The sequence below is a fragment of the Passer montanus genome, unplaced genomic scaffold, assembly GCF_014805655.1.
Source record: "Passer montanus isolate IOZ18808 unplaced genomic scaffold, ASM1480565v1 scaffold9, whole genome shotgun sequence".
NCBI lineage: Eukaryota > Metazoa > Chordata > Aves > Passeriformes > Passeridae > Passer > Passer montanus.
In genome coordinates this window covers 6916498-6923970 of record NW_024374367.1, presented here as the reverse complement: position 1 = coordinate 6923970, position 7473 = coordinate 6916498, and the positions used below count along the sequence as shown (strand labels likewise).

At 43.5% G+C, this 7473-nt stretch overlaps 1 long non-coding RNA gene across 1 annotated transcript; it reads right to left on the bottom strand.

The window, feature by feature from the left end:
• Positions 1-4896: 4896 nt before the first annotated feature.
• On the bottom strand, positions 4897-6973 carry LOC120495661. The gene is made up of 3 exons (XR_005626108.1): positions 6842-6973; positions 6515-6745; positions 4897-5403 (listed from the first exon to the last, which is right to left on the bottom strand). It is a non-coding gene; the product is annotated as an uncharacterized LOC120495661 (long non-coding RNA).
• Between the last annotated feature and the right edge of the window lie 500 nt (positions 6974-7473).

Here is a 7473-nt window from a genome sequence, read left to right as displayed (position 1 = left end):
AGTAAAAGCAAAGAGCAGGAAGGAAAAAAAATTGGAAGAGAGGGAGAAAGGCTCTAACAAGGAAATAGATTGGAGGCAAAAGTATAAATCCTGTTACAGATGAGTCTGAAAGCAGGGCTCCAGGGAAATCTGGTCTGTGCAGAAACCAAGCATATTTACATTTGGATTTAGTAAAGTGAACTCTACCTACCATCTTATTAGCCTATGAACACAGTTACAGCAGAACTACCTTGATTAGACTAGACCTGAAAAAAAAACAGGAACAACCCATTTTGTTTAGCTCATCTGTTCATCTGAGAGGCACAGGAAACACCTGGATCTAGATGGCAGCACTGGGGACATTGCTGAAAAGAGATTTAGGCCAGGTGGGCAGCAGCAGCAGCAGCAGATCCTAGAAATGATCTCCATGCTCTGTTATTAAACATTTCCCAAGCAGTGCTGAGTTGTGCCTTCAGCTGAACTTGCTGCATCCTCGGCTTCGAGTCTCATGTGCAGCACAGCAGCCAGCAAGTGACAGAAAGCAAACGTGCTGCCTGTGCTGATGCAGTCTTTTTCTATCAAAAGGAAAAGTGCCCCGACTTGAAAGAGACTCCCCATGACTGAGTAACACAGAGTCGTTTCCTCTAATGAATGCCGATCCGGAGCGCCTGATGGGTAATTAGTGACTTTGATACCTGTGGGGAGCAGGTCATGATTTTCCTGTCAGGAGCTTCAGTGCAGGAGACACATCATTACTGCACTCAATGCTGATTATTACCATACCTGCTCACTGCGATTTCATATTGCTTTTGGGAAGAAAAACAAAAATGCTGTGAAGAGGTGGAAGAGTTTCTCTCCCCTCCCCCCTTCCCCCTTTATTTTTGCTTTGTTGAGAAAAAGGAGAGCACCTCTGTGTTTTCACACAAAATTGTCCCTCTTATAAGAAGATGAAATTGAGGGATGGAAAGAACCTGACAAGTATCCACTGAAAACAATTCTTTAAAGCAGCAAAACACATCCACAATGTGCCTGTATCAGCAGAGATCAATAGAAGATGATGTTACTGTGATGTCTGTGTACGCATTTGCCCATCTTATGTGTCCAGGATAGGAACAACACGTTCCTGTTAAATACATCTCAGGAGACACAGAAATTCAACAGACCTCCCCAGTTCTCTTAATAAAATCCTGAAGGAGTCAGAAAGATAGATTAAAAGAAAAAGAAAAAAAATGTTAGAGGAGGGCTAGGTTACATCCTTGGGAAAGATGAGGTACTTCCATTGGCCACAGTTCAGAAAAACCCTTTAACATGCAGGCTGCAGTTCTCTGCTGAGCTGTGATGGACCACCGAGCATCCTCTTGTTTCCTGGTGTCTGGAAACACTGGCCAAGCTCCACTGGAGATGTGCAGTGCACCTAGAGCTGGGAATTCAGGATACACACTGGGTTACACTGGGATCCATGGCACTCATCAAGGTGGAGTGGCTAATTAAGGCACTGAGGCCAAGGGCTGATTTTGTTGATATCTCATATCTCAGTACAGTGCCTAATTCAGTAAATGGCTCTCAATCACTTTCCTCATTTTAAATACAGTAGCCATGGTATGAGCCCAATATTTTGCAAAAATGGAATGAGAGGGTGCAGGCAAAGATTAATGCAGAACTATTTGTGCATTTGCCATGGCTCACGCATGCTCGCTTGGTTAAATAGCTTTTCCTGGTGTGGAAATGCACCCAGTGATTTATTTCCCTTTCATAAATAAAAGATTTGGGATGGAAGATTGGCTATTTTCTTTTATACAAACTATGACATTCTAACAGTTGAAGCAGAGATCTGAGTTCAGCTTCCTGTGGACTGCTTTGCCTTGCTCCGAACTTGCTCTGTGGGGAGCTGCTGTTGACATCAGTGCTTCTGCAGCCCCTGACTTGGAGGTTTTAGATACATCATCATCATTATTGATTATTTTACTCTCACAAGTCCCAGTAAACAGAAAGATAAGGTGGATTATGTTACCTGTCCAAACTTTAGGGTAAGTATGAGGTGTAAATGAGAATGATCTCAAAGTCTCTACAGTCCCAGCAGAGTGCTGGTCCCACCAGGTTCTGCTGCCCTTCTCCAGGCAGGAGCACACTCTGGACTTGTCATCATTGCACCTCGTCCATCTCAGCTAAGCAAAAACCAGCAGAAATTATTTCCCCAGGAGCAATACTGAGTAAGCAAGGTGAGCATCACCCCAGACCATCAGCTCCTGGAATGTCCCAGGGTGTCCTCACCTGGGGAGGACACACCAGGTAAGGACTCAGCCTTTCTCATCAGTTACTTTTCACTTGGAGCACTCAGGTAAAAAAGTTTGATAAGGGAGATTTCACCTTCTGCTATGCAAACCAACTACAATTTCCAGGTTTGAAAGGTGGTCTCTTGCAAGAAGAACATTTTTAGTCTGGAGGAAGATTCTCTATCCCAGGTTAGCATCTGTGTGCACAGTATAGTTACACTTTCAGTTGGCTTTTCCTCCAGTGCATTCTTTAGTTATTGCTTATTTATAACATCAGAGACATTAAACTTTTCCAATAATGATCCTGATAATTATAGCCATCTCACTCAGTCTTAACCGACTGGCGATTGTATCCTAATTCGGGATCAATGGGAAGTTAAAAGAATATACTTATTAAACTTAATAAGGATAAGTTACTAGTTAATGATGTGAAAATTATGTCACCAATAACTGTGTAATTACATTCTTATTAATGCATTCAAACATCTTGCCATTTAATTGGCATTTAACAAGCTCATTATAGCAAGATAATTAGATAGCCATTAATTGGTAAAACACTGATTGACATGTAGTATGCTAATAGATGTCTAGTGTGGTATAGTAGTCTTGCTATATGGTAATTTAATGCTTTTATGCTCCTATCAATTAGGTCGTTTAAAATATACAAATGTAATGTATTATAAAGTGATTGTATATTTATTGGCAAAGTCATCATGACTGAATCAGAGTCAATGTATTATTTGCATACGTGTTTATCTCACATTTCAATACAACCTCTGCTGGCATTTGTAGGAACTACAATAAACAAACAAGTTCCTGGGACATCCTTTAATCCCTGACTTGCAAAATGAAGCAGAAGTGTCCAAGGAGTGGTTTGTGACCTCGGTGTGGCTCTTGAAGCACATCTGAAGTGAGCCCCCTGACCAAAAGGAAGGCCTTGCTGGATAATCCTGTGCCTGACAGAGCAGCACCAGTGGCATCATCAGCACGCCCGGGGTGTAGCTGAGTGTTCAGCACAACCCTGCAAGGAGCTGGTACCCCTTGGGGAACTGCTGTCACCTCCCAGCTGTGGGTCACCACCAGAACATGACTCTCTGTCAGTGCTGCTGGCCTGAGGTTCCAGTTTGCTGCCTGTAGCATCGGGAAAGTTGCTTCTCTTCTAAGAGTTATGGTGCCTGAAAATCTTGTAAATGTAGAACATGACTCCCTGTCAGTGCTGCTGGCCTGGGATTCCAGTTTGCTGCCTGTAGCATCAGGAAAGTTGCTTCTAACAGTTATGGTGCCTGAAAATCTTGTAAATGTAAAAGGCAAAGCCTGGACTTCCCTATTCTGAAGTTTGAGCTGCGTGTTGTTACCAAGGAGCCTTGAAGTGTTCTGAGGTCTGCCTGGAGCTGTAATTCTGTTGATGGCTGCTAAGCAATGTACAAACATAAAGACCAACCCATTATCTTAATTATCCTTCCCTATATCATCCCTGTGACAGTTTGGGGTTTTGTGACACTCAGAAGATGATCTGGAATTATGTGCTGTCCACTTAATGTTAGAGCTTGTACACATCTGTATAATAAATACCTCCTTTTTTCTAAAAATGTTGTCAGATCCATTGAAACAGGATAGAGAGCTCAAGGATGTAATATTATTATTATATACATTACACTAGCAGCTAAAGGTCCAGCAAAAATCAGTTTCCCTTCATGCTGGGAGCTGTAGAACTGTATAAACACAGAGACAGAGATCCTGCCCTGCTGTCAAAATGGACTGGACAGCCAAAGGGCTTCTGCTGGAGAGTCAATGCCAGGAGGGAGGAGAGGACAGAAATTAATATTGCAATCTGTGCTAACACAGAGAGACAAAAAAGGTTCTGCAGTGGTGCTCTGAGAAGTCCAAAATACAGAAAATGAATGTCTCACTGCTGCCTCAATGCCTCACTCTAAAGCACTGCCCTGGGCAGCCTGTTTCCCTGGCATGTCTCACACCCCAGGTCCTGCAGCCCTTGCAGCCCTTGGATCTCTGTTGGCACCCTGGCACAGCCTGCATTTCCAGCAGCTCCTGCACACCCGGGCTGGGGATGTTTAGGCTCAGAACTTCCTGGGACTAACTCTGAAGTGGGTTCATTGTGCAGAACAGGAGATCTCGATTAAGCATAGAATCACATCAGAAATAATGAATTAACTTATAATACATTTCCCCAGCTACCACAGGATTGGTCCCAACGGTGCATTAAGTGGAAATGATAATGTGAGTCTGACTGCAATGATGACGTGAATGTTGTTAATGTTCATATCCCCATTAGCTCAGGGGGAGGGAGGGTGGAGTTTCACCTAGAATCTTGCAAACAGCATGTGACTACTGTAACATTTAGAAGAATACTTTTCATTCTCTTTCCATTATTTTTAATTTCAAACATTAGGAGAATAACAGGAATGGCTGGTTCACTAAAAATAGCCATGATGTGACCATGGAGATGAAAGAAGCTTTTCTTGAGAAGACAGCACTGCAGGGTATACAACAGGGTGCTTAGCTATGGCATCATTCATCCAAACATAGGTAGTGAAAAAAGGCTTGAAAAATGTGGTGTGTTTCTATTAGCACAAAATTTTAGCAGGAAACCAGGGAAAATGTTTTGTTTCTTCCAGCCATCATGGTAAGAAAAGAGATTTAATGCTCTGAGAAATAAAGAGGACAGGTTGCTGTGAAAAACCTGGCAGTGCTAAGGCTGTGGGTCAGCTGCAGTGCAGGGTGTGAAGCAGTGAGGGTGGAAGAGCAGTGGACAGGGATGGGACTGGGCAGCTGAGGATTTGTGGTTATTGAGAGAACTTTGCTTAGGTGATGAATGGGATGGAATGGAAGCGTGGATTGGAACAGAGGACAACGCTCAGGTTTTAGATGGTGGCCTGGGGGAGATGGCTGGGTTGGGAAGGGATGTAGCACAGCAGAGGAGGGCTACCAGAGCTTGGCCCACAAGGTGTGAGTGGCACAGGAAAGGTTTTGGCTGGCAGTGTGGTAAGGCAGGGCATGGTGGGCTTGGGGATGCAGCTGTGGCATGATGGAATAAACCTCACCATTCCCTTGGGCCCCATTTCCAGGAAGTGTGAATCCCAGCACCAATGGAAAGTCAGCAAGAGAGCCTTTAGCAAAATGCAAGCTTGATCTGTACAAAAAAAAAATAAATTAAAAAAAAAATCTCTGTAAGTACAGGTCAAATAAGCCCAAGGGACAAACCTTCCTACAGTTCAGGTAACTTGGAGAAATGCCCTTGAATGCAGTGGGAACACGCAGGGATGAGCAGAACAGGTTGCTCACCCCCGGGCACAGTAATTCCTGTGTTTTCTCCAGCATTCCTTTTTATTCTGAATTAACAGCCAAGAGCAGGTAGGCAGCTCCTGAAATCATTTGCTTACAAGCCCTGATACCCATCTGGGATCAGGATGGAAATCAGATTAAGCTTGTTTGTGTGTTAAATGTTAGGGAAAAAATTACTTGTTCTAATAAGGGACAAGGGCTGGAATGTGCTCCCCAAAGTGGACAGCCCTTACACTTATCTGCCTGAGTCAACTCTGATCACACCAGACCCTTCCCTCACCACTGTGCTGCCTTCCCACCCTTCCAACTCACCCTTTCCCTCCCACCACACAAAAAAAGATGGGATTAAAGAAAAAAAAGTACTCCTAGCAAAATGCCAGGGTTTTAAATTAAATTTAAAACAGTTTAATTGCCTAATTGCTCAGCTATTTTGTGCAGTTTATTAACAGAAGCAATTCTTCGGCAGTCATGCCAACATAGCAGAAAATTGGCATTTGAGCCAGGGGGAATTAAAGAGGCAGAGTGCGGAACTAAAACAAAAAGAATGCCTCGAACCTAGTGGAACAGACATTTGAGGCTTTCATCTCATTTTTATCTCTTTCCCTAATCTGCTGTAGAAAGATCAAGGCTTGGTTTTGCTTTTTAATGTGGGAATGACAGTTGCTCATCACCACTGCCTTTACATTTGGAAAAGTACTGGATTTCCAAAGAAATGAATGTTTAAGGAAGCAGCACATTTACAAAGAAAATAGAATGCAATTCTTGCCAATAATATTGGCATCTTTTAGAAGAGTTAATTCGAGGGCATTTTTCATAATAAACCTCGCTTTTAAATATGCGTGTGTGTATTCAAACAAAACTAGCAAATCATCCATTTAAATGAATGCATGCACTGACTGAATAGAAGAGATTAATATTCAGTTATAATATACTACACTCATCATATGCTCTTTCCTTACCATACAGAGGGAAAAATAGAAAGGAGAGGAGTAGGCAGTCGTGATGCAAAATAAATAATCCAATATTTATTGCCTGTAGAAGAGAAATTCTAGTTGACTATGGATGATGCTATTGCTCTAATCTTCAGGGCTGCATCCAAGTACCCATCTGTGGATCTCTTGGTATGTCCTTGCTGATGTCTCCTCTCTCTTCAGGGCAGGCAGCCACTGGGGAAGCTCTTGTCAGGTGTTCTATAGCAGAGATATTAAGAAGGGAACCCCAGAAAAGCTACTGGGACTTCAGTATAAATTGATTTCCTATGGGTATAAAGGATGCAAAAACCTCACTGTTTTGGGGAGGATTTCTCTAGCTGTGATGAACCTACTGTGTCACAGCTCACCCTGCCTCAAACTGAGAGTCCTGTGCACAGCAATCACCCAGATGGCACCCAGGACAGCTTTTGTTATTGCTGTTAGTCGGGGTCAGGGTTACACCCCAGTGTATTTAAAGCAGACTGGCCATGGTGTGGGTAACTGGAATATGCAGCTGCAGGAGCAGCATTGACAAACTCAATTCCCTGCTGGTGTCTGGTAAATTGGGGCCACTTAAGAGATGACACATCGCAGGTGAAAATGAGCTAGAGCAGAGCCCCTCATTTCTGTGTTTGAAATGCATTTCAAGATGCCCCTTTACATTTACAGGAAGGTCTGCTTGAAATAGCAGCTAAATCATTCCAGCTGTACGAGCACATCACGGTAAACAGATTTTTCCAGACTGCATTCAGACTGTGCAATTTGGCAGGTTTCCTGGGGAGACCCAGAGCAGACCTGGGGTGTGTGCCCATCTCAGAGGGGGTAGAGTTTGGGTGGTGTGAGCACAGCCCTGTGGTGCTGCCAGGGTTGGGGAGAGAAGCAGCCTCTGGTGCAGCATCAGACAGGAGCTCCCATTTCAAGCTCTGTCTGCCCCACACCCATACACA